This window comes from Bufo bufo, chromosome 1 (assembly GCF_905171765.1).
Source record: "Bufo bufo chromosome 1, aBufBuf1.1, whole genome shotgun sequence".
In the NCBI taxonomy this organism is placed as follows: Eukaryota; Metazoa; Chordata; class Amphibia; order Anura; family Bufonidae; genus Bufo; species Bufo bufo.
The window spans coordinates 95956162-95982477 of NC_053389.1; the positions used below are offsets into that span (position 1 = coordinate 95956162).

Genomic DNA, 26316 nt, shown 5'->3' on the forward strand with positions numbered 1-26316 from the left:
ACCTTTTTTTTTTATAATCTTGAAAAACCACATTTCTTCAATTCACAAAGCCATCCCTTTAAAGAGGTTTCCAGTGATTTAAAGGAAACCGGTCATGTTGAACATTGTGTCTGAGCCGAAGGCATCATGTTATAGAGCAGGAGGAGCTGAGCAGATTGATGTATAAATTTTAATGGGAAAAGATTCAGCAACACTTGTAATTTATACATTGGCCTCCTGGACCTCAAACCCCAGAATGAGCAGGGATTTAAATGTATAAATTACAAGTTTTACTGAATCTGTTCCCAAAAAACTTGCATCAATCTGCTCAGCTCCTCCTGCTCTATAACATGCTGCCTACAGTTCAGACACCATGTTCAATGTGGAGAGATAGATAGAGATAGAGACAGAGACAGAGACATCTATCCCCCCAACGTCATAACACTCCACATTCAGTCAACTGTTATATGGAAACTGACGAAAAGTCACATGAAAACTAGAAAATGACGTGACTTTAGTTAAATATTGTAAAGATAAGATGCAAATGTGACACAAATTCTGTAAAAGTCACAAGAGCCATAAAATTGCACCGTCCACGCATAGAGTGAGTTATGACAGTTATTTTCCAATTGTACTTTTGCACGATAGTCTGGTATCGACTGTGGTAACACGTACGCCCGGGGTTATGGCATGTGAATTCAGGTTTTTGCGCTGTAAGCCTGTACTCATGACTGCATATTGTCAAATACGCTTTTAAAAAGGACTCTTCCACTAGAAAGGGGTGTAATTTTTTCTTGTATGCAATATTTATAGAAAACAAAAAAAAAAAATCAAGAATTTTGGGCTGTTCATTTTGGCAGTACTATAGCTGCTGAAAATTAAATACAACCCATTTTTCTTCTGCAGCAGTCAACACAAATGATAAGACCTTCTAGATAGATAGGTAATCTATGGTCAGCTTACTGCTGCTGTAAGAGGAAGATATTATCTGAAGGGTAATCCTCATGATGAAAGTAGATGTAGAATTAGGATAAGGGCTTATGCACATGGCTGTAAGTGTTTTGCGGTCCGCAAATCGCGGATCTGCAAAAGACGGATCCCGGACGAGTGCATGCCGCCCTGTTTTTTTTTTCTCCTACAGAAATGTCCTTTCCTTGTCTGCAAAATGGACAAGAATAGGGCATGTTCTATTTTTTTTTTTTGCGGGGCCATGGAGAGGACTTGCAGATGCGGACAACACATCTACATCTTTTGTGGCCCGACTTAGATGAATGAGTCCGCATCCGATGCGCAATAAATGCGGATCGGATGAGGACCAAAACTACTGACATGTGCATAAGGCCTAGCAGTATGCCAGATTTATTGTTCTCTTGGCAAGCCTAGATAAAGATGCCCACGAAAGACCATTGTATTGATTACTGTAATGTGTGATGCTCTGAGTCACTACAGGAGGGCTCTCTGGTCAGACAGTGCTTAGTGAGACTGTTTGCGGTCTTTTGTGTTTTTTTAATTGCATAGAATATTCACATAAAATTTTTATGGAGGTCCCATTAAGTACAGCATAGAAAAAAGGCCAGGAATTAACCCATGAACATATAGACCTTGAGGCCGGGGAGTTAGCTGGAGTGTGTCTATAGACATGTGTCCTAGGTTCTGGGGAGGGGGTGCACCACCTTGGCCAGGATATGTAGACATAGAGCTATGGCATCTTTGCCCTGGATAAAGGAAAGCCTAGGTACAGGTCTGCTAGTGTTCAGTGCGCCACCATATGGTGTATGAACCACGTCATAGTATATGGACGCCAGAATACGGATCCACAATACAGACATATGCATGAAGCCTAGAACTGGTCATACAAATGAGAAGATTGGCCCCACTGACGATGAGTAGTCTGCAGGATTTTCCATACGAATGATCGCACCAGCAACATGACGCTCTGAACTGGTCAAGCAGGGAGTCAGAAAAAAAAAACAAAAAAAAAACTACTGTCTCCCTGGTTCTAGAGCAAAATGGCTAATGATGCCAGGATCATGCCACAAACATGCAGTTTTGGACAATAACAGCAAAAATTTTCCAATATGGCTGATCACATTTTCAGTAGACAGATGCTGCCCCTGACCATCTGCAATTGCTCACACTAGTTTTTACACAATAATCAGCTGAAATCGGCCATTGTGGCAGACTCATGTGCACGGCCAGCTTTAGGCCATAAGAGGGTGCATCCAGTTTATAAAAAGTCATCCACACACCATGGAAGCAATTTATGCAGGACCGCCCAAGATGAGAAGTTTAGATTTTGGCCAGGCATGCAAACATCTTCTTTTTTTTTTTTTTTTTTTTTTTTTTTTTTTCAAATTTAAATTTTATTGAGATTTTTCCGGTACAACCAAAATAGAGACAAATGCACATTCAAAAAATGTTATCAATTTAAACATAATGTCCACAGAATTGTGTTGGGTATACACCCGTTATCACATAGCTTAGCTCATGGAAGAATATGAGTGAGACATATCTAAATGGACATGTAAGATTTCAGTAACATATAGACAGACAAGACATTAGACAAGGGATTAGGGGGGAGGAAAGGAGGGGAAAGGGTATAATTTCTGCTAAAGCGGTTAAACTTGCGCATCACGAAATGTGTCTGAGGAACGAAAGACTTCCCAGGGGCCCCAAGTCTGTACATAGCGTGTGGTGTCTGAGGGCGTAATACAAATGAGATCTTCCAACCTCTGATACAAGGCAATTTCGTCAAACCACTCCTCAGGCGAGGGGGGAGAAGAAGATTTCCAATGTCTGGGAATCACTGCCTTTGCTGCCTGAACCATATATTTTAGAAGGGATTTTTTATATGCCGGAACGTTCAGGACACTGTCGAATAACAGAAGGGCTTCTGGAGAGTTTTGGATAGGGACACCCGTGATCTCTTTAATCATTCTATGAACGAAGTTCCAAAAGGGCCTTAAGCCGCTACAGTTCCACCATATATGGATCATCGTGCCTTCCTCATTCAGACATCTCCAACAACGATCCGACACCGTCGGGAACCATTTATGGAGTAGTGCTGGTACTCGGTACCATCTGGATATAATTTTGTAGCTCGTTTCCTGAGCTTTGGCCGAAACCGTTGATTTGTGTGTTAGAAGGAAGCATCTGTTCCACTGGGCTGGAGTATAATGATTCCCCAGTTCTCGCTCCCAGGCTTGACAATATGGGGGAAGGCATGAGGATCGCTGGTGTATCAGAAGTTTGTATACTGAGGATATGGGGTGTGAAGTCACTGAGGAGGAGATACACATCCGCTCAAACTCAGTGAGTTTTCTGTTCAGAGTATGAGTTCTACTTAGAGAGGCGTAGAAGTGTTGAAGCTGCATGTGTTCAAAGGAGTTGCGGGTTAGTGGAGCCTCTAAAATTTGGGATAGGGGTTTTAGTGTGGGGCCAGAGAGAACTTGGCAAAACCTGATCGGTCGGAATCTTGAGCTTTGTAGAAAATGTTTAGAAGAGTGTCCTGGGGGGAATCTAGGATGATCCGTGACTGGCACCAGAGGGCCTTTAGGGTCAATCAGTGAGGATGGGCGACCAATGGATGCTAAAGTTGCAAGGGTATGGTGAGCAGTGAAGGACAAATGTGACAATGTTTGGCGTGGAGAGCCCACTAGCCATGGGAGGGTTGATACCGCACACGTAGAAGTATCTTTTGTAATTTGCACCCACGCCTTGGGGGAATCGGTACATGTCAAGTCCAACAGTCGGGCATATGCTGCAGAGTGATAGTATAGTCTACAATCTGGAAGACCTACTCCTCCCGTTTCCTTGGTGCGGGTCATTATTTCCCATTTTATCCGCGGTCGACCAGGGGCCCATACGAATTGTGTGAAGCACCTACGGAGCTGGGACCAGAAAGTGGACGGTATGTGAAGGGGAATAGTTTGTAAAAGGTACAATAGTTTTGGTAAAAGGGTCATCTTTATAATACTAATCCTTCCAAACCAGGAAAATTCTCGTTTACGCCATCCATCTAAATCTTTTTGAAACTGTACTAGGAGGGGCGCAAAGTTCAATTTATGAAGATGTGAGAGGTCTGCTGTTATTTTAATCCCCAGATACGTTATGCCTTTAGATGGCCAGGCAAAGGGAAAAGAAGCCTTAAGAGCAGGGGTCAGTTCGCTCGGTAAAGTGACGTCTAGGGCCTCTGACTTGGACATATTAATCTTGAAATTGGACCAGGTACCAAATTGAGCTACCTCCCGAAGTAAGGACGGTAAGGAGATACGAGGATTGGTTATGTAGAGCAGGAGATCGTCAGCAAATGCCGCACATTTATATTCTCGTGATCCGATCTTTATTCCTGTTATATCTGGATTGGCACGAATAGAAGCCAGCAGGTGTTCCATAACCAGAACGTATAATAAGGGGGATAATGGGCATCCCTGCCGTGTCCCATTATGAATTGGGAAGGGGGGGGAAAGGGTACCATTTACTTTGACTCTAGCGGTGGGATGTTGGTATAATGTCAGGATTTTTGACAGGAATGTTGGGCCTAGACCTATATGTGAAAGGGTCTCATGGATGGCATTCCAAGATATCCGATCAAAGGCCTTTTCTGCGTCTAGGGAAAGCACCATAAGGGGGGTCTTTTTGGATTTAGCATAATGGATAATGTCTAGGGTTTTGAGAGTGTTGTCCCGGGTCTCCCTCCCCGGCACAAACCCAACCTGATCAGCAGAAACCAGGGAAGGCAAATAAGCATTCAATCTGTTCGCCATTAATTTGGCGAATATCTTGAGATCCACGTTTAAAAGGGAGATAGGACGATAACTGGCACATAGGTGCGGGTCCTTTCCTGGTTTCGGAATGACCGTAATATGCGCCTCCGTGGTCTGCGCCGGGAAGGGGACCCCAGGAGACACTCCATTGAAAACCTGGAGCATAATAGGGGATAGATTAGAGGAAAAGGCCTTGTAAAACCTAGCCGTGAACCCGTCAGGGCCTGGGCTCTTGCCACCCGGGAGTGACTTAAGTACCGTATGGAGTTCGGTGTCTGTGAATGGGGCCTCCATAGTGGCAGAATCAAGCGCAGAAAGTTTGGGGAGCAAGAGAGGTCGGTCGGGGTGTTTGCAAACATCTTCTTAAACAGATGGCTGGCCTCGGTGGGGTAGACCACTGAAGAGAGTACTCATTTAGTAGCACTACATCCCAGAAACATGTGCAGGGAAGTTAGTGTATATTTCCATCTTTAAGTGCTACGACTTAGAAGTACAGTAAAGATGCTTCAGTACGCGGCATCTCAAGACTCCAGCCTCCTGCCCAGCTGTGGAGCCAAGATAAGACAACTATGGAAAACTGTAGAATGTTCCATTTAACGGGAGTAGTCACGGGATACAAGTTACAGTACAGGAATTGTCACAGTAACTAACGAGATAACTGGGAGGAGAAAGGGTGTAATTAAGAACTTGTTTAGTGTTGATGGGATAGAATCCCGTGACGAAGCGGAGGTGAAACCCAGGTCGGGCTGTTCGATGGAGGAACTGGATTTGTTCTTTTATCCATCATGTTCAAAATCCAACCAAGCAGTGCTTCATTACTGCACGCTCCTTTTTCTTGCAAATTGGATTTTAGGCAAGGATTAATTAGAAAGTGTGTTTGCCCTGGACAACAAAGTGTGGCGATTGTCTACCTTAAGGAGAAGCTTTTGGAAAAAGGTGGAGAACTTCAGAAAGAACACTGTTTACCACATTAATATACCCACATGAAGGGTAAAAGACTTTTGCTGCTTTTCGTAAGTGTTTTTGTGTGTGTTACCTTATAGCTTAAGTGCTGGAAGTTGGCGCCAGAACTACAGCGCCGTCCAATGGATAGAGCTGGCAACAGCTGGGCTTCTCCCATTCACTTCAATGGTAGTAGTGATACCATTACCAGCTCCATTCCCTTCACAATGGATGCTGTGTATCTTTATTTTACTGGATATCAAGACTGACATGATTCCTGTTTTGTGACTTCACCGACATCTTAACACTGGTTCATAGCTGTACAACCCCTTTAAGATGGAGTCCAGTCAAAACACCCAACTTACACTACATCAAGACTTGACCTACAATGGGTCCTCTCAATAAAACCTCTACCAAATATGTCCTATTATTGTTCACATTGCGGACAGGGATAGGATTAATCGGCCAGCTGTTCGGTTCCGCAAGATGCGGAATGCACACTGACGATAGTTGTGTTTCATATTCGCAATGGCGGACCGCAAAACAAAGGCCATGAGCCTTAAGAAACATGTTCTTTTGTTTTGGAGTGTTCAACCCACATAAGAATTACATTTTCCACCTCCATATGTGCATAAATCATTGGGAAAGGGTAACGTTCACAACAGTAAAGCTGCCCTTACACCTTAGACAGCTATTCTCGATGGCAGCTGGCTCCACCATAAATATGCACACTTGGGTTGGCTGAGAATGCATGTTAATTTCAATAGGAAAAAGGGAATAAGCCAATGCCAGACTTCTCTGGCAGCTTCTCTTCTACCATGGACCTTTCGAAAATCAACACCTCAAATTCTTTTATTCTTTTCTCAGTTTTTCCTCTTAGCCATGGTCCCAGCTGTGGCCATTTCACTCTTCTGGACCTACATGATACTATCCAACATGCCTATAAGTGGCACAGGTTGAAGAGGTAGTTTCCTTATGGGGTACGACATGAAATAACCAAATAGTATGTTACCACAAAGCCACAATTGGCCGGGTAATGAAAGCTGTGGCTACTGGATGGGCTTGGATTTGGTTGTCACATATTGATCATGAGCAATAGTAATACACTTTAATAAAATGCATCTGAGGAGCACTTGTCACTTCTAGTGCTCTAGCTGACCAAGTAGCTGTGGGACCCCACTGACCATGGGCAATGCACAATTCACAAATGCTAAGTGTACACCCAAGAGTCACCTATAACTCTAAAATGTTTAATGTGGGGACTTTACCATAGCACACCAACCCCCTTCACTGCCAAGTTCCCTAATCTATACTGGTTATCTTGTGTGCTGTATGTAGTTCACTGGCCAGAGTGTCCTATCTGCCCATAATCCATGGCTTTAGCTCAGTACACATGAAAGGGTGATGACCTGCCTCAGCCAGTCAAGAAGGAAGACGAGACCAGTGGGGACACAGTGAGCACTGGAATGGGAGCGGCAGGAGACCAGTGAGGTAAGTATCCGTTTCGGCTGCCTGACACCACTAAGGCTTGGACCTCATGGCATACATAGTAGAGTCACATTATTATGACAACTACTTTCTATGTCAGCAGCGTGCAGCTTGTAAAGGAAGCCAGAGCTGGCTTGGTGGGTATATAAGGTGTGCGATAGAAATGAGGTATATGTGTGCAGATAGCCTGTTATGGGTAAAAGCGGAGATTTATCAGAGTTGTAAAAAGGAATGATTATTGTCAAGGGTGTCAGTATTTCTGAAACTGCGCAGTTTGTGAACGGTTCTCATGATGCTGTGTTGAAAGTGTATGGTGAGTGGACAAATGGCACCATTGTGAATAAGTGAAGTGGAAACTGCAGAGTACCACATGCTACCGATGTGAGAGGTGAACATCAGCTATGAAGGTGTGCGAGGGCGGACTGAAACCCTACAGTGGAGCAGCCCATCACCAAAATGAACCAGGCGGTACCAGGTATGTGTCTAAGACAGTTCACTGAACCCTACTAGCCAAAGAATAAACACCCTGCAGACACTGCTGGAAGATCACAAGCTGGTGGTGGCACCATTATAGTCTAGGAAAGGTTTCCCATCATCCACATGGAAGGCACCCTCAACCAATTTGGGTATAATTCCATCCTTGGACATCAAATGCACCCATTCATGCCGATCGTCTTCCCTGGGGTGGATGGGATCTTCTAGCAAGACAATGCGACATGTCACACAGCTAGATATGTCAGACATTGGTTGGAAGTGCATTACCAAGACTTCCAAGTACTAATACAGACTTGATCCCGACTGAGCATCTGTGGGACCACCTCGATTGTAGTCTTCGCTCTATGGAACCTCCCCCATGCACCATCCACCAGCTGCGGGATGCACTCCAGATACCTGTGACAACCTACCAGGACCTGAGAGTCACTCCCAGCCCATCTAGGTGGTGGTAATAATGTGACTCTACTGTATATAACTAGTATGCGGTAAGCTCCACAGAAATATAGGTTTAAAGATGGATATTCATTGTAAATTGCATTGATGAGAAGTTGCCGAGAGTGAACAAACCCTAGAATATGAAAAAAGAATGAAAACCAAATTGCATCTTGGTTGGTTGGCATTTTGTTCTGCGGCTGTAAATGTTCTGAAGGGTAAGAGAAATGTAATTGGGTTAACATGTAGATAAATCTTTCCACTTAAATATGCTCCGACCTTACAGCTTATCTGGACACAACCCGCCCGCCTGCTCGCTTTATCTAGCATTAGCACACCCACTGGAGTGTGAGTCAGTGAGACCGCTCACTCGTGGATTCCTAACCCATCAGAAAAGGGGAAGGAAAAGTCCTCATTCTCCACTGACTTCTAATATCTATATAAACAGAAATTGTATGCCGCATCCACCATACAGTGGGGCATGTTGCAGCCTTCAGTCAGATATATGTCGGGGGCTTGTATATGTTAAATATAAGCTGAATACATGTTGTGAACATAGGCTGAAACGGGAGACAGAGAAGTAACACAATGATGGCATATCCTACTCCATTAAATGTCAGATAGACGTAGGACCTGAACCTATCTCCAGAACGGGACCCCTAAAGTGAACAGCCGCACATGCTCCGCCACCTTCCGTTTAACGCTGTGGGAGTTCTCCCAGAGGTGGGACCCACACCTATCTGGAACATTGATGGCATACCGCTAGGATAGGGCCAACCACTTTAACCAAGTTTTTGCCATTCAGGAATCTGCGGAAAGCTTGGGGGCAAACTCCACTGGAGATGTAATAGAGACCATGTCAAAGGTTGTCATCCGACTTATCAGAGAGATGTAAAGAAGACACCACATATGCAAAATAAAAAATGCCTTCAGGGTACTTCCACAAAAGAAAGATACTCCACGTGGAATAGTGGATGGAAACTACAAAATCTGTGTGGAATACACATGGAAACAGACCCGAGGTGCAGGTTTTTAACCCATAGCATGCCAATTTATACAGTGGTTTCCATGGATTTGGACAGTTGCAGACAGTGAAATCAGCAGGGCATCTGCATATAACTCATGCAGATTTAGTGGCAGCATTATCACACTTTTTTACCACAGGAATTACCAAACCCACACCTCTCCGCAGCAGTCAAAAAATCCACGGCAGTAGAAGATCAGTAGCTGAAAACAGGTCATTTTTGGAGGCAGTTTTAGTTTTTTTACAAGAGGTTTTCCTGCTTCTTCACTGACCTAGACTGAATCCACAATCAAATCTGCTTCAACGAAGTAACAGGTCTCGTCTGAAGTGTTCAGATCAGCTACTGGAAAAAAAAACTGGGCAAAAGGTGGAGGTTTTTTTTTTTACATTGAAGTCAATGGGGAAACTGTTGGTGGAGTTTTGAATGTAGATTTCGCTAAATCAATAGCAGACTTTAGGAAAGTGAACATACCCTCAATCTGACATCACTGGGACGGGACAATTTCTAGATCATCAAACATGCCAGATAATCAGTCAGAAAAATGTACATCTGTGGGCAGAAAACCTTTACAGCACAATCCAAAATGATATGTAATAAATTCTTTTAAAAAAAAATCGGCTGGAAAGCAGAGTGCCACATTGTCAGAATTTCTGGATCATCAGATCAAGGGTCCTCACACACATTAAAAGGGAACCTGTCAGCGGCAAAAACCACCACAAACCGCCAGCAGTACCTTCCAGTAGCCGGCAGTGTGTTTCTAATGATGATTTTCTTCCTGCAGTCAGATGCGGTAAAAGCAGGGAAAAAAACGATCTTTTATCCTCAGTCCACGCTATTTTCGAGTCACTCTTGACGTCAAGCGGGCAGCGGCCTCCTTGCTTCAAGTCAAGGTAACCACGCCCCCTTCCCTGCCCCCTGGCTGTGACTGACCGCGTTTATGCCCGACAGCCAGCTGTCAGTCACAGGAGAAGGGGGCGTGGTTACCTTGACTTGAAGCAAGGAGGCCGCTGCCCGCTTGACGTCAAGAGTGACTCGAAAATAGCGCGGACTGAGGATAAAAGATAGTTTTTTCCTGCTTTTACCGCATCTGACTGCAGGAAGAAAATCATCGTTAGAAACACACTGCCGGCTACTGGAAGGTACTGCTGGCGGTTTGTGGTGGTTTTTGCCGCTGATAGGTTCCCTTTAATGTGGCTTTTACCTGTTAAAAAAATAAATAAAAAAATCAATCAAGAATAAGCACAGGCACCTGCACTGTGGGGCAGATTTACTAATACTGTCTAAGGCTAGGTTCACACCTGAGCGTTTTACAGCACGTTCCTACGCGCTGTAAAACGCTCAGGCAAAAACCAATGTTTCCCTATGGGCATGGCTCTCACCTGAGCGTTTTACAGCGCGTACGAACGCGCTGTAAAACGCCCTACGACCCAAGAAGTGCAGGAGCTTCTTTGGGGCGTATTGTCGCGCGTATTGTGGCAGTTTTTCATTGGATGCCTCTGTGGTTAAATCACACAAACGCGTGTACTACGCGAGTTTCCAAAATACAAAAACGCCCGATAAAAACGCCTGTAAAAAGCGCTTATCGAATACGCTCAGGTGTGAACCCAGCCTTAAAGTGTAAATTTAGACAGTCTGATACTGGATGATAAATCGCAAGTTTACGCCACCTATAAATTGGCTTAGTTTTACGTTAAAAATTAGCCAACATTTTGGTGCATTTTTGGAGCAGAGATGTGCATTTATATCACACTTCATTTATCACAAAGTCCTCTTTACAATGCTATTTCGGGTGGTCCTCTCAGAGGTTTTAAAGGCACAGTTATATCATAGATTCCGTCATTTAGGTTATTTTCTTTCCTAACGATCATTAGTAGTCAGGTCTGCAAGGATGTAAATGCAGAAGGACAATCTGGACACATCTGCGAGGCTCCGCACAACCCAGTTCAGGCCGGAACCCACCACAAAGTGAAGGAACAGGATACGGCTGCCGTGCTCCGTAGAAAACCAGGCCAGGACATTGTGTAGAGCTGCTACAATAATGTCTGTGGCCGTGTAATTGAATATGTGAGCGGACGTTTCCCCTGTTAACCCCTTCACCACGCCACCATGGATATGTGCACCTTGTAGACATGCAGATAACTGCAAATCCGAGTCACGTCACAGTTACCAGAGTCATGCTCCAGTCTTGTCATCCTGCCAGGCCGTACCGGGCCCCGCAGGATGATATAACACCGCGGCTAATTAACGCCAGGCTATTTCGGGCACAGGCAGTGTGTCAGGGCAGAATTTAGCCCTGGATGGGGCTCGTGCCTCTTTGATGCTGTGCCAGAGTTATTTTCGCCGCCTGCACATCAGAGAAAGCAAGGCTGAAATGAAACCTCTGTGTGCTGTATTTAGCAGGTCCACAGCTGTGGAGGTTTCGGTGCGTCCCAAGAGCCATGAGGTTAGTGGCAAGGATCCAGGACCTCAAACCTCATAGTATGGTCTAAAGCCAAGTGGAGAGCCCCAGGAAGGGACATGACAATAACCGTGAGGAATCTGGTACAAAAAAAGCATCTTATACTCCATTACGGTACACAAACGCCACCGAAAATGTAATGGCTGACATCAGGGGAATCATAAAAAGGTAAAATTTCACCTCAAAATGGTTATTAATCCTGTGAGGTTATAAGCAGGTCTATATAATACGCAACCTTCAAAGAGGTGTAGGCCTCATGCACACGAGCAATATGTATTTTGCGGTCCTCAAATTGCGGATCCGCAAAGTACAGATACTGCCCGGCGTGTTGCATCTGTATTTTCTGTGGACCCATTGACTTTAATGGGTCCGTGATCCGCTTTTTGCAGCCAAGTATACAGCTCATTCTATACTTTTGAGGAATGGACAGACAGATGCAGAAAGTACATAGATCATCCCTGTGCTTTCTGCATCAAATGTCAGTTCCACAAAAAAGATGAAAAATGTGGACCACAAACTGACTGAAGTTATTGCGGACAGCACACGGACCGCATCTGTATTTTGCGGATCAGCGATTTGCGGACGGTCGTCTGCATGAGGCCTTGGTAGATAGGGGGTTGTCTCACTTCAGAAAATGATGTTTATGATATAGAGAAAGTTAATACAAGGCACTTACTAATGTGCTGCGATTCTCCATATTGCCTCCTTTTCTGGCTGGATTCATTTTACCATCACATTATACACTGCCAGTTTCCATGGTTACGACCACCCTGTAATCCAGCAGTGGTGGCCGTGCTTGCACACTACAGGAAAAGCGCTGGACTATGCACACTGCTGCCAGACACGCTGACACTTTTCCTATAGTGTGCAAGCACGACCACCGCTGCTGGATTGCAGGGTGGTCATAACCATGGAAACAAGCAGTGTGTAATGTGATGGAAAAAATGTACCAAGCCAGCAAAGAAGGCAATATGGACAATCACAATACATTAGTAAGTGACTTGTATTAAATTTTCTCTACATAATAAATGCCATTTGCTGAAGTGAAACAACCCCTTTAAAAGGAAAGGAGTCACCAAAAATTGTATCTGCCAGCTAAAACCAGATAGCAACAAATATATATTTTTTTCTCCTAATCTTTCAGATTTATTTATTCTATTTTCTGAACATGATTACGGGGGCGGCCATCTTGCCTGAGCTGTTCTTAACAGCATACAGAAAGCATTAAGAAAATTGCTTTACGGCAGCCCCATGGGCCATGGACACAATGGTCAGGAGGGGACCTCACTGACTTCTATGGGAGAGTTTTTTGTGACCTGTGCAGAGGTCATTGTACAAGGAAACAAGGAAAAAAGGAAAAAAATAGATAAGATGTGACAATCACCTATTGTGAATGGTGGATCCAGTCTTATCTATACACAGAGGTGATATCATTACAGTCAGGAATAGAACAACAGATAACTGCAGTAAAGTGCTCTCTACAAACCAGGGACTCCTACACTGCCTGTCCAAATAAAAAGTCACCACCTGGATTTAACTAAGCAAATAGTTATGAGCCTCCTATTGGATAATTACTGCATGGGCGATTATCTTTCAGCTGGCAATACGTTATTTAACCCCAACTGGTGCAATGAGTTGCTTCTCATTTCTTAAACAACCATGTCGAAAGACACATCTCGTGGTTGTGGAAAAGAGGTTAGTCTGTTTGAGAAGGGTCAAATCATTGGCATGCATCAAGCAGAAAAAACATCTAAGGAGATTGCAGAAACTACTAAAATTGGGTTAAGAACTATCCAACGCATTATTAAAAACTGGAAAGATAGTGGGGACCCATCGTATTCGAGGAAGAAATATGGCAGGAAAAAAATCCTGATTGATCGTGATCAGCGATCACTTAAACGTTTGGTGAAATCAAATCGAAGAAAAACAACAGTAGAACTCAGGGCTATGTTTAATAGTGAAAGTAAGAGCATCTCCACACGCACACAATGCAAAGGGAACTCAAGGGATTTGGACTGAACAGCTGTGTAGCCGTAAAAAAAAAAAAACACTAATCAGTGAGGTAAACCAGAAAAAAGGCTTCAATTTGCTAGGGAGCATAAAGATTGGACTCTGGAGCAATGGAAGAAGGCCATGTGGTCTTAGGAGTCAAATTTTACCCTGTTCCAGAGTGATGAGCGCATCAGGGTAAGAAGAGAGGCAGATGAAGTGATGCACCCATCATGCCTAGTGCCTACTGTACAAGCCTGTGGGGGCAGTGCTATGATCTGGGGTTGCTGCAGTTGGTCAGGTCTAGGTTCAGCAACAGTATGTGCTCCAAGAATGAGGTCAGCGACGACCTGAACATACTGAATGACCAGGTTATTCCATCAATGGATTTGTTCTTCCCTGATGGCACGGGCATATTCCAAGATGACAATGCAGGATTCATCAGACTCAAATTGTGAAAGAGTGGTTCAGGGAGCATGAGACATCATTTTCACACATGGATTGGCCACCACAGAGTCCAGACCTTAACCCCATTGAGAATCTTTGGAATGTGCTGGAGAAGGCTTTGCGCAGCAGTCAGACTCTACCATCATCTATGCAAGATCTTGGTGAAAAATTAATGCAACACTGGATGGAAATACATCTTGTGACATTGCAGAAGCTTATCGAAACAATGCCACAGCGAATGCGTGCTGTAATCAAAGCTAAAGGCTTTTTTTTGGTGGAGACTTTTTTTTTGGACAGGCAGTGCATTATTAGGCTTAGTGGACAGTGCAAAAACTGCAGGATTTTACAGTTTTGTTTAAATTTAAATATTCACATAGAAAATTGAAAATAAAAACAAATTAAACAATAGGTCGTTTTGTGAGGACACGTTCCCTTTAAATTTCCCATGAAAAAACAACCCTGGAGCATCTTTACTTAGAACTCTACATGATGCTGTAACTCAGTTATTCCTCCTGGAAATGTACGAATGGGGATTGTCCCTACCCCATCCGACACTGTCTAATCAGTGCTAACTTTACACGGACAGACCAGGTTGACAAAGGGAGTGATAACAACCAGTTGTCAATTCATTTATTAATTTTCAAGAGGAATAACCTTTGCAAGTTACACGATGCAAGGGGGATAAGTGGCTGCCAGACAGTGTCAGCAGCACCTATTCTGTGTAAGCAATAGAACCAGATAGGTTTCAGGATAACAGGCTGAACTGGATGGACAGATGTCTTTTCAGCCTTATAAACTATGTTACTATGTATCTGTCTCAGCCACATAGAGCTGCTTGCGCAGGAGAACGCATGCGTCGCTGCCGCTCCATTCAAGCGGGGAAGAATGGGCCCTTCTTCCATGATCAGAAGTGGTCCCAGCAGTCGAAACCATCTCCAATCCAAAAATGATCCTCATCCTACAAATACGGGATAAGTTGTCTAAATGGGACAACCCCTTTAAAGCTTCCAGGCTTCCGCTTTGCTTGGCCGTGGTTCTCAGCAGATAAAACATATTGGTACATTGTGACACAATCTGGCACAATATTTCCTCTAAAGCGGTTAGGTGCATTTTTGGGGGGTTAAAGGGAACCCGTCATCAACTTTATGCTGATCTCACTGAGGGCAGCATAAATTAGTGACAGAAATGCTGATTCACTCATGAGCTAAAAGTAAGTGGTTGCTGAGAACCAGCATCATAATTAGGGAGGAGCGAATAACTACGGATGAAACATCTGAAGTCGATTTGCATAAAACTTCGTTCTAATACTGTACTGGCTCCGATGTGCCAAAAGTTATTGCTTCGCGAAGTCTCACGAGACTTCACGCAATAACTTCAGAAATTATTTTGTACTGTAAAAAACATTTCCCGAACTCGACTTTTTTTTCCAAGGTACCACTTGGAACCAAACCAGAGTTCGGGAAATGGTTTTTATAGTACAAATTCATTTCTGAAGTTATTACGCAAAGTCTCGTGAGACTTCGCGAAGCAATAACTTCGGCTCATCGAAGCAAACACATTCTAATACTGTACTACCCCACAAGTGACCCCATTTTGGAAAGAAGACACCCCAAGGTATTTCGTGAAGGGCATAGTGAGTTCATGAAAGTTTTTATTTTTTGTCACAAGTTAGTGGAATATGAGACTTTGTAAGAAAAAAATAAATAAAAAAAATCATCATTGTCTTCTCATAGGTCTGTGCGGCACATTGCTAATGCTATAAGCATTAGCAATGCGCCGCACAGACAGAAGAAGGAGCGCCCGGCGGCCATGGCGCACGTGAGTATAATGCTGCTCACTAACATACCATGGCAGCCAGGACTTCAGTAGCGTCCTGGCTGCCATCGTAACCAATCGGAGCCCCAGCATTAAACTGCTGGGACTCCAATCGGAACTGCCCACGGCAACCAATGATGGGGAACGACGACGACCCTGTGGCCACTGCCACCAATGATTAATACTGGGGAGGGGGGGCGCACTGCCCACTGCCACCAATGATGGGGGGGGGAGGGGGACCCTGTGGCCACTGCCACCAATGATTAATACTGGGGGGGGGGGGGGGGTTTGAGTTATCAGAGGGGGCTGATAGGAGGGAGAGGCTGGGGGGCACATGAGAGGCTGGGGCTGTTTTTTGGACCTTTGGTTGGTACGTGGTCACAAAATAAATGTGCTATTTTTGGTATACTTGGTATCGGTGAGTACTTAAATAAAAGTTTCTGTACTCTGTCTAAAAAAAAAAAAATGGTATCGGGACATCCCTACTATAAAGTTTAAACCACTCGTTCTGGTACAGAATTAACCCTGTAATGTTTTTGTTGTTACTAGAAGTCAATTGACTAGTTACAGATACCCGAAATGGTGAAAAATGACATATAAAAGTATAACAATTAACGTCTCCTTGTGGCTGCCTGGCTGTCCCCATACAGTATAACGTCTCCTTGTGGCTGCCCCCATACTGTATAACGTCTCCTTGTGGCTGCCCCCATACTGTATAACGTCTCCTTGTGGCTGTCCCCATACTGTATAACGTCTCCTTGTGGCTGCCCCCATACTGTATAACGTCTCCTTGTGGCTGCCCCCATACTGTATAACGTCTCCTTGTGGCTGCCCCCATACTGTATAACGTCTCCTTGTGGCTGCCCCCATACTGTATAACGTCTCCTTGTGGCTGCCCCCATAGTGGCCACAAGTGTTTTTTTCTTCTAAATGGGCATTTATCGCGATAAATTTCTTAAAATCGTTAACGTTTGAATATTTTTGATATCGTCCAACCCTACACCAGGGTGAGGGTGCTGGCGGGGTGTCATGAAACTGTCCCAGGCCTTGGAGAGTGTTGCCCTGCCTCTGTTGGAACTGCTGTGTGTTCCCCTCGCCTCCCCAAGGAACTACAGACTCTGCAGCCAGCGTTGTCAGCTGGAAAGGACCTTCTGGTATTGCACCATTTTGCTAGTCCTCTCCACCACAGGAATGAGACATGAGAAGTTCTCTTTGCAGCGGGGGTTGAGAAGGGTCAACAACCAGTAAATCGGTGTTGGCCAAAATGCGTACAACACGAGGGTCACGGGAAAGGCAGTCTAACAAAGTCAGCCATGTGTGCCAGAGTTCCAACAGACAAGACTTCTCTGTCCTCATCAGGAGTATGACTCAATCTCCTCATCCTATTCCTCCTCTTCTACCCATCCACGCTGAACCGATGGAATAAACCTGCTATGGGTACTACCCTCTGTAGCAGAGGCAACCATCTCCTGCTCCTCCTCCAACTGGCGCTGAGAAGACAAAATGAGGGTGTTCTGGTTATCACCCTGTGTACTTGTCTTCCCCCATTTCCACCTCTTGCACATGCAAAGTGTCCACTTCATTGTGAGCAGTGAACATTTCAGTAGACACAGAAGTGGGATGGTTACGCTGATAATAGCGGCATCACCGTTTACCATCTGTGTTGATTCCTCAAAGTGGAGTAAAACCTCACAGAGGTCAGACATCCATGCCCACTTATCGCTTGTGAAGAGCGGCAGCTGACTGGAAAGGCAACGACTATGTTGCAGCTGATATTCTACTACTGCCCTCTGCTGCTCCCAAAGCATGGCCAACATGTGGAATGCGGAGTGTGCCTCTTCCAGTCTGTAGCGGTGCTGTTGATCTCTCCCCCTCTGCACTGCTGTCATCGCTCGGCTTGCCACGTTCCCAGGTTTGGTCAGTGATTTAATCGTCCACCACCTCCTCTTCCACTTCCTCACTCTGGTCATCCTCCTAACTTGTTGACCTAACAACCACCTCATTTATTGACAACCGTCTCATCCTCAACCTCTTCAGACACTAATTACAGGTGACTTATTGGCAATTGTGTCTCATCATAAACCTTGTGAAACACTAGTTGCTGTTCCCCACCGCCATCTTCTGACTGTGGATGCTCAAGAGTTTGGGAATCAGGGCACAAGATCTCCTCATGCCCCTCTTCAAGTGGGCTTGGCAAGTGGCCCAAATTAAGGAATCCTCAGAATATCCGAATGTGGGATCACTTTTTTGCCAAGACTCTCCATGTTGGGAGGAAGGAGGATCAGGGTGAGGATTCTGTTGACCAGACTCTTGGCTACTGAGACTGGACTTTGTGGAAGACAGGGTGGTGCTTAACTGACTGGAAGCATTATCTGCTGCAATCCAACCGACCACAGGTGGTCGCACTGGTCTGACTTCGAGAGTGGTGTCCTGCGCCGCCCTGCAAACTGGGACAAGAAGCTAGGTATCGTGGATGAGTGTGTTTCTTGTGCTCTGGCAGCAGGTACAGTTTCACTGCGCACAGGGCCACGGCCTCTGCGTGCACCATCAGCAGCACGGCCACTTCCCCGTCCCTTACTGCTCGCCTTCTGCATGTTAAATGGTATATATGCTTGCAAGTATGTCACACGTACAGTAGCGCAGGTTTTGTAAGTGTATGCGCAAATAAATTACACTGAATGTCAGATATATAGAATGGCCAAATGTTATACAGGAGATGTAGCGCAGGTAATGTCGCTGTCATCAGCGGCGAAAAAAATGACACTGAATTTCACAGATATTTCGGATGCGCTAACGTTCTACTGGAGATGTAGCGCAGGTAATGTCGCAGCGGTAATGCAGTGGCCAAACGCAATTTAGTGCAGGTTGCGCTAAAAATATATATTGCTGCAGATACAACAATAGTCCTTAAACTAACTTTTTTGCGTCTCTAACACCAACCCTGCCTAACAAAAAAATAAAATTCAATTCCCTACACTATCTGTCCCTTCTACAGCACAGCTCTCCCTGACTAAGACTGGCCGAACCACGTGTCATCGGGTGCTATATAGCACCCGATGATGTGTTCCGGCCAGCCAATCACTGTAATGCCAGTAACCAACATGGTGGCACTACTTACCTGCACGTTTATTGGCCAAGCATGCTCGATCAACACTAGTTAAGAGACATTGAATATAAAAATAAAAAGCAGAAAAACAGAATGATTAATGGTGAACTGCAATATCATTTATCCATGGATTTAAGGTATGTCAGCAGTGTTAAAGATGAATAGCGCTGTGCATGACCACCAAATACATGGGCAGCCCAGCAGGAAGTAATAACATTACATAACAATATAACACTAAAACCTCTACAACCTGCTAAAACGTAACAAATTCAAGACGTTAAACCGCAACTCTCTCCACACAGGAGGAAGTGGAGAAAGGCTGAAAATATGCATCTACATTTCCTGGATAACACAGAAAGTAACATACAGGAAGCCTGTAGAGAGGAGATTACCCAATATCTACAACGCAGCCAAAAGAGAAACCTCTCCAACCTTCCTATTAGAGGGAACGTACACATCCAAGGCCACCAAGCTATCCGGTGTACCAAACGCTACGTCTACATCTGCTCCACGTACACCACCTTCCATGTGCTATACATCCCAAATATACCCGGACATGTGCAGGCTGGTTTACAACATGGGGGGTTATCATGGTTTGGATGTTTACAAAAGTCACAGTGATAAATTTGGAGTGAAACTCAATAATATAGCCAAGTAGGCCCACATTTCAAAATGAGCATAATTTGCTTTGCTCAAGTGATAAACAAAAAGTTCCAAAGGCCCCATTTTGGAACATTCCCAGTTTAAGTGAATGGAGCAAAGCTTCAACACCTTGCACCGCCGCCATTAAATGTACTAGGGCTGCAGTAAACGGTTATTTCAGTAATTGTGTATTCTACCGATTTATTTTTTACAATTAATCGAGTAATCCAATAAGAAAAAAAAGAATTTATAGACTAATTTTCCTTTATAAAAACTCAGACCCCCTGCCATCAGTCCCCAATACCCTTTGTTCCCCCGTGTGATCAGCCCAAGTTTATCAGCTCCACTATCCCCCAGTGCCATCAGCTCCACTATCCCCCAGTGCCATCAGCTCCACTATCCCCCAGTGCCATCAGCTCCACTATCCCCCAGTGCCATCAGCTCCACTATCCCCCAGTGCCATCAGCTCCACTATCCCCCAGTGCCATCAGCTCCACTATCCCCCAGTGCCATCAGCTCGTCAGAACCTCAAAGATGAAATGTCGTTTGTGTATTAGAGTGGAAACTGTGCAGACACCATCACATCTGAGGGCAAGTTTGAACTGGCTAGGGATTAAATTTAGTTTAAAGGGGTTGCCCGCTCCTTCACAGGTGATTGTCTATCCTTAGGACAGGTCACCAATATTGGCAGGAGCAGTTTGACACATCGAACCCCTGCCAATCAGCTGTTCTGCAGCGCTGCACCCGAAATAGTGAATAGGAGCAACGCTGCAGATACTGCTTCATCTGCTACTGCAGAACAGCGGACTGGAGGGGTTTCAGACCCCCACCCATCTGACACTGATGGCCTATCCCGAGGATAGGCCATCACCTGTACAGGAGAGGGCAACCCCTTTAATGAAGTTAAAGTGCTCTGCTTTGGACAATAGTTTTTTTAATAAGAATATTCCCCCGACTATAAATTGATCATAGGGTGCCCGAACCACTAGCTTTAGTCTGAAGAGTACTGTAATTGCAAGTGTTCGATTTCCCTGCAGCTCCACCACAGGAGAACTTCAGTATTACACAGTTCAAATTGATGTCAACAGACTGTCCATGTAATCCACCGACAGTGCTCCAGACCAAAAAAATAAAAATATCAAGGAGCCATTGGCTCCTAACCTGACAAATTTAGGAGCCAAATGAAATATTAAGTTGGCAAATTTAAAATACATGTAATATAATCCCTAGGTGCTCATTCGCTTCCAGGCCTCCGCTGCTTGTCTGCTTTTTCTTGACAGAGTAAGGGCTCATGCACACCAACGTATTTTCTTTGCGTGTCCATTCCGTTCTTTTGCGGAACCATACAATTTAATGGGTCCACACAAAAAAATAAAAAACACGGAAGTTACTCCGTGTGCATTCCATTTCCGTATGTCCCCATTTCCAGACCGCAAAAAAAATAGAACATGTCCTATTATTGTCCGCATTACAGACAAGGATAGTACTGTTCTATTAGGGGCCAGCTGTTCCGTTCCGCAAAATACGTAATGCATACGGATGTCAGACGTATTTTATGCGGATCCGTTTTTTTGCGGACCGCAAAATACAAACAGTCGTGTGCATGAGCCCTAAAGCACATAATTTACATTGGGATGCTATGTTCTCCTCTCCAACCTTTTAGCCAGTAAGAGGCGCTGGGGTACGACCCCTCTTACCCTCACCAGGAGTACAGCACCAAGCTACACTGACACATTGTAACAAACCAACAGCTCTGTCACCAGGATTTGTTACACATTGTAACAAACCAACAGCTCTGTCACCAGGATTTGTTTTCAGCCTCTGTACATATGCGTTTATTCACTGTGTTACTACCTCACTATTTTCAAACTCTCTGCTTGCAGTCAGCTACTGGGACACTGAAAAACTTTAACCTTCTACATATTACAGCTGAGGTTCCGTTACAATGTATCAGTGTAGATAAAGCATGGCGTTTACCACTGGATTGCAGGTTTTGGATGCAAGCATAAGCATCTGCATTCACCGACAGCAAGCAGACATCTTCAATTTGATGCAGTGTGGCAAGAGGAAAGGGAGGGAGTTCCATTTTGAAGATAAAAGCTTTGTCTGGACTGGTCAGTGTCAGTATACACCGTGTAGGCCACTACAAGCACGTCCCTTCACAAGAACATGTCATTTTATTTGAAAAGTTGTCACCCAGCAAACACTCCCCCAGCACATAACATGGCCAGTTCCCTTCTCAGGATCTATGTGCACGCCAGCCGGGACACACAGGCGACGCTTGTTCCGCCCACCACACTCACAAGCCAATCAGCGAGCAGGACACAGGAGGAGACTCACAACAGTCCAATAGAAACCAGCGTTGTTCGTGCAGTAGTAAATATATACGTGAAAGGACGGTGACCGTGTGAGCGATGGCCGGGAAGAGGGAAATTGCTGGAAGCATGAGCACAATTTGCGGGAACCCAAGCCACGCCCACCCTCTATGCGGGTAGTGTGAGGGTTGGATCTTCACCCAGCAGACGTCTGCAGCGCGTGTCTGCTGGATGAAATTTCTTAGATTGGTTTCCGATGTTCAGTTTTTCCGTGCAAGTGCAATGCGTTTTGCACGCGTGTGAGAAAAAAAAAAAAAAAACTGATTGTGGTACCCAGACCTGAACCCGGAATTCGGGTTTGGGGTTCTGTATATTTTATTATTTTCCATTATAACATGGTTATAATGGGAAATAATAGCATTCTTTAATACAGAATGCTAAGTATAATGTCAATTGAGGGTTAAAAAATAAAAAGATTCAACTCACCTCATCCACTTGTTCACGCAGCCGGTATCATCATCTTCCTGGACCTGCAAAAGGACCTTTGATGACGTAATAGCGCTCACCACGTAGTGACGTCAGGTCATGCTGAATGAAGATTGATGACGTAAGGACCTTTAAAGATCCTTCTATCTTCATTCAGCAGGACCTGTGCCGACGTCATCACGAGTACCACATGGTGAGCGTGATTACGTCAAAGGTCCTTTTGCAGGTCCTGAAAGAAGAAGAAAGAAGACTATGCCGGCTGCACGATCAAGTTCATGAGGGGAGTTAATTATTTTTATTTTTTTTAACCCCTCATGGCACATTTTAATTAGCATTCTGTATTAAAAATAATACAGTGAATAGACTTTAATGGGGTCCGGAGTTTCTCATCCCTATCATATCCTAGCAACCATGTGTGAAAAAGCGGATGCTTTTGATTTTCATGCAGCCCCATGCATTTCTATGGGGCCTGCGTTGCGTGAAAAACGCAGAATATAGAGCATGCTGTGATTTTCACGCAACGCACAAGTGATGTGTGAAAATCACCGCTCATCTGCACAGCTCCATTGAAGCGAATGGGTCCGGATTCAGTGCGGGTGAAATGCGTTCACTTCACGCATTGCACCCGCGGGGAATTGTCGCCCATGTGAAAGGGGCCTTAAAGAGGCAGAGCAGCGGAGGGTAGAGAGACAGACAGTCTCTTTGTAGTGGATCTGCTTTGGTTAATAGGTGAGAGTCCTGAACAGAAGACAGCACCCCCTACTACACCAGAATATATGAGAGAGAGAGAGAGAGAGAGAGAGAGAGAGAGAGAGAGAGAGAGAGAGAGAGAGAGAGAGAGAGAGAGAGAGAGAGAGAGAGAGAGAGAGAGAGAGAGAGAGAGAGAGAGAGAGAGAGAGAGAGAGAGAGAGAGAGAGAGAGAGAGAATAAAACTGTATGCACAATATATATCAGCACGACAGAGGCCTCTGTGATGTATACTCTTCACAGAGGTCTCCTGCACACTACCATATCCATTTTGCGGACCACAAAATACAGATTACATCCATGTGCTGTTCCTTTTTTTGCAGACCCACAGAAAAGAATGGGTCCGTGTGCGATCCACAAAAAATGTGGATCAGACACGGACCAAAAATATGAGGCCATATGCAGTCACTCTATCAACCGCTGGCATCAGATGCACCACAATTATTAAGAGACACACCTCTTAGAAAGGTTTTACAGGAAAGGATAATAATGGCCTATCCTCAGGATGGGTCATCATTATCACATCAGTGGGGGTCCGAGTCCTGAGACTCCGACGATCAGCTGTTTCAGGGAGCCGCCGTGATCACCGGAGCTTTGGTGAGCGCAGCCGACTCACGGCATCTCTCCAAACACAGTGCCGTACATAGTATAGTGGCTGCGCTTGGTATTGCAGCTCGGCCCCAGTCACTTCAATGGGACCGAGCTGCAGCTAGGCCATGTGACCGATGTACAGTGGCGCCACATGCTCATGGAGCACCAGCCTCTTCTAATAGCCAATTGGCAGGGGGTCCACTGGCAACAGGGGCTGAAAACCCCAAAAAGTTAAATAAATAAAAATAATTGTGCAAGTTGGGCATGTGTCAAACTGACATTTTTTGCTGTACAGGGGATGATAGATATGAACACAGCCTAAACGGTCCCGTTCCTCATCTGGCATGTGATTATACGGCTTGTATACATTTACACAGGACGCGTTCATCACAGCGTATTTAATAACAACACTTATGTAATAAGCTGACCCACAACTTCAACCGTAAGGAGCTCTGTTTCATCTACACACAGCCCTTTGATGTTGTATGTCCAAATTGGACCCGTTCCCCCTCAAAGATGTGGCACGCCCATACACAAGCTGCGCCAAAGCATGTCATCTAGGTTAGGAAAACATTGCTAAGAAATTAGCATTTTTTTATTTTATTTTTTAACACAAATTAGTATTTTTTTTATGCACATCATAGTGTGCCATACGGTAGGGCATATCACATGACATGGTTTTGTAAAATAAAAACTAACGATTTTTCTAGCTTTTCTCTCCCAAAATGACAAAGGTCTGATGCAGCTTTATTGAAGGGTTTGTCCCGTCACTGACCACAGTGGTGCCCTACCTCACCCACCAACGCACCAGGAAGGAGAGACCCGGTAAGCATCGGCATGGGAGTGTTGGAGAAATAGGGAGGGAGAGAATTTTATTTTTATTTTTTTAAAGGGGTTATCACATGATTAAAGTAAGAAATTTAAAATCAGACATCATATAATACATGACAACCTCTTTCTAACAAAGCTGGAATCCGCCCTGTGGATCCAGAGATCTCCCCATTCATTGCTCTAATGGCTCTGCTGGATTTATATCAAGCTGGCAGCTCAAGGGGAGTGTCCTTTCTGCTGCAGCTCAGGGGGCGTGTCTCAGCTCTGCCTATCACAGCTCAGGAGGCGTGTCCATGCTCTCCCTATCACAGCTCAGGATGCAGGTGGAGGATGAAACTGAGCATGTGCGGCCATCTCAGTGAGCAGGACAAAGAAATAAAAAATTTATAATAAAAAACAGCAGGTGGCGCTATACAGATATATTTTATTGAATAACTCAGTGGCTATGCTAAATTTTAATTACAAAAAGTATTCAGATCCAGTATTTTTGTGGGACAACCCCTTCAAATCACTTTAAACCCTTTGCAAAAAAATTTTTTACCATGCTGGACAGCCCCTTTAAATTCAGAGTAAATTGGAGTGAACGATCAGCCGATTCCTGCTGGGTCGTCTTTGGAAACCTCAGCCAAGGGTGTGTACATTTCCACACACACGTAACTTTCACACAGCAATTATTAAAAGGATCTTGGCAATCGTATTGGTGATCATATGACAGGAACGCGTCTGTGTAATTAATGGACAGTCAGACAAGAAGTTTGTTGTTTAAATAGGGTGGCACCGAAAAATTTGAAAACATTAAGAAACCGAAAACCATGGCTTCACTGCTGCCAATTCTTCTGTGCTCACTGCCATTTCAACCTTTAGGTTACGGCTACACGGCAACACTGGTAGCACATGTGTCGAGGTCAGGATGGCAGAGTAGCAGAGATCCTATAGAAATTAATAATTTCTATGGGAAGACCGCTACTCTGCCATCCTGACTGCGACACATGTTGTGCGACTGGTGTAGCCGTATCTTTCGCAGGAGATCGGAGGCAGGCTGGTTGGTGTGGACAGTGGATAGGCAAAGTATCCACAGCAATCAGCCCGTCTCACATGACCACATTGGTACAAAATGGACAGCGAGGCTACATTCATTCCTGCATGGAGGCTCTGTCGCACACTTTATGCTGCGCTAATGGTTTCCTGCAAAACGATGTACAAGGGACATTAAACGTCAATGTGGCCAGTCAGCCATCTTGTGTCTGTCATGTGACAGATCCGTCACAGACAGTAAAGCCATGTCATCCCACATCTTGGTCTCCTATACCAGATTTTTTAAATTCTTTTTTTTACATTTTAGGTATAAACTATACATTAGTGCCCCATACTTACCAACAGTGTCCTCGGTAAATTTGGGGAATGTAATCCCCGACCCCAGAAACACTCCAAACACACCCAGGAACTCCCACGTATGGGTAGGGCTTGCCCAGTTTCTGCCAAGGACAATCTGAATTTGCAGTTACTGAAAATTTGGGACAGACCCTGCAAATCTAAGACTGTTGGCAACTATGATGCCCTGTACAGGATACCACAAAAAAATAAAAAAGTCAAGAGATGAAAACAACTAAAGAAATAGTCATACAATGAAATTTATTTAATTCATCATCTGGTAATCCAGGAACTCTGCTCTCATCTTGAATTTTACAAAATTTGAAGTTATGAAGTATCTAAAGGCGAAACCATCTGTGTTCCCCCCGGTAACCAATCACAGCAGAGCTTT

At 44.6% G+C, this 26316-nt stretch overlaps 1 protein-coding gene across 2 annotated transcripts in view; it reads right to left on the reverse strand.

Moving 5' to 3' along the window:
* The window catches only part of LOC120997090 (tyrosine-protein phosphatase non-receptor type 11-like), a 147835-nt gene that overhangs the window by 87692 nt on the left and 33827 nt on the right, over positions 1-26316 (reverse strand). The window lies entirely within an intron of this gene.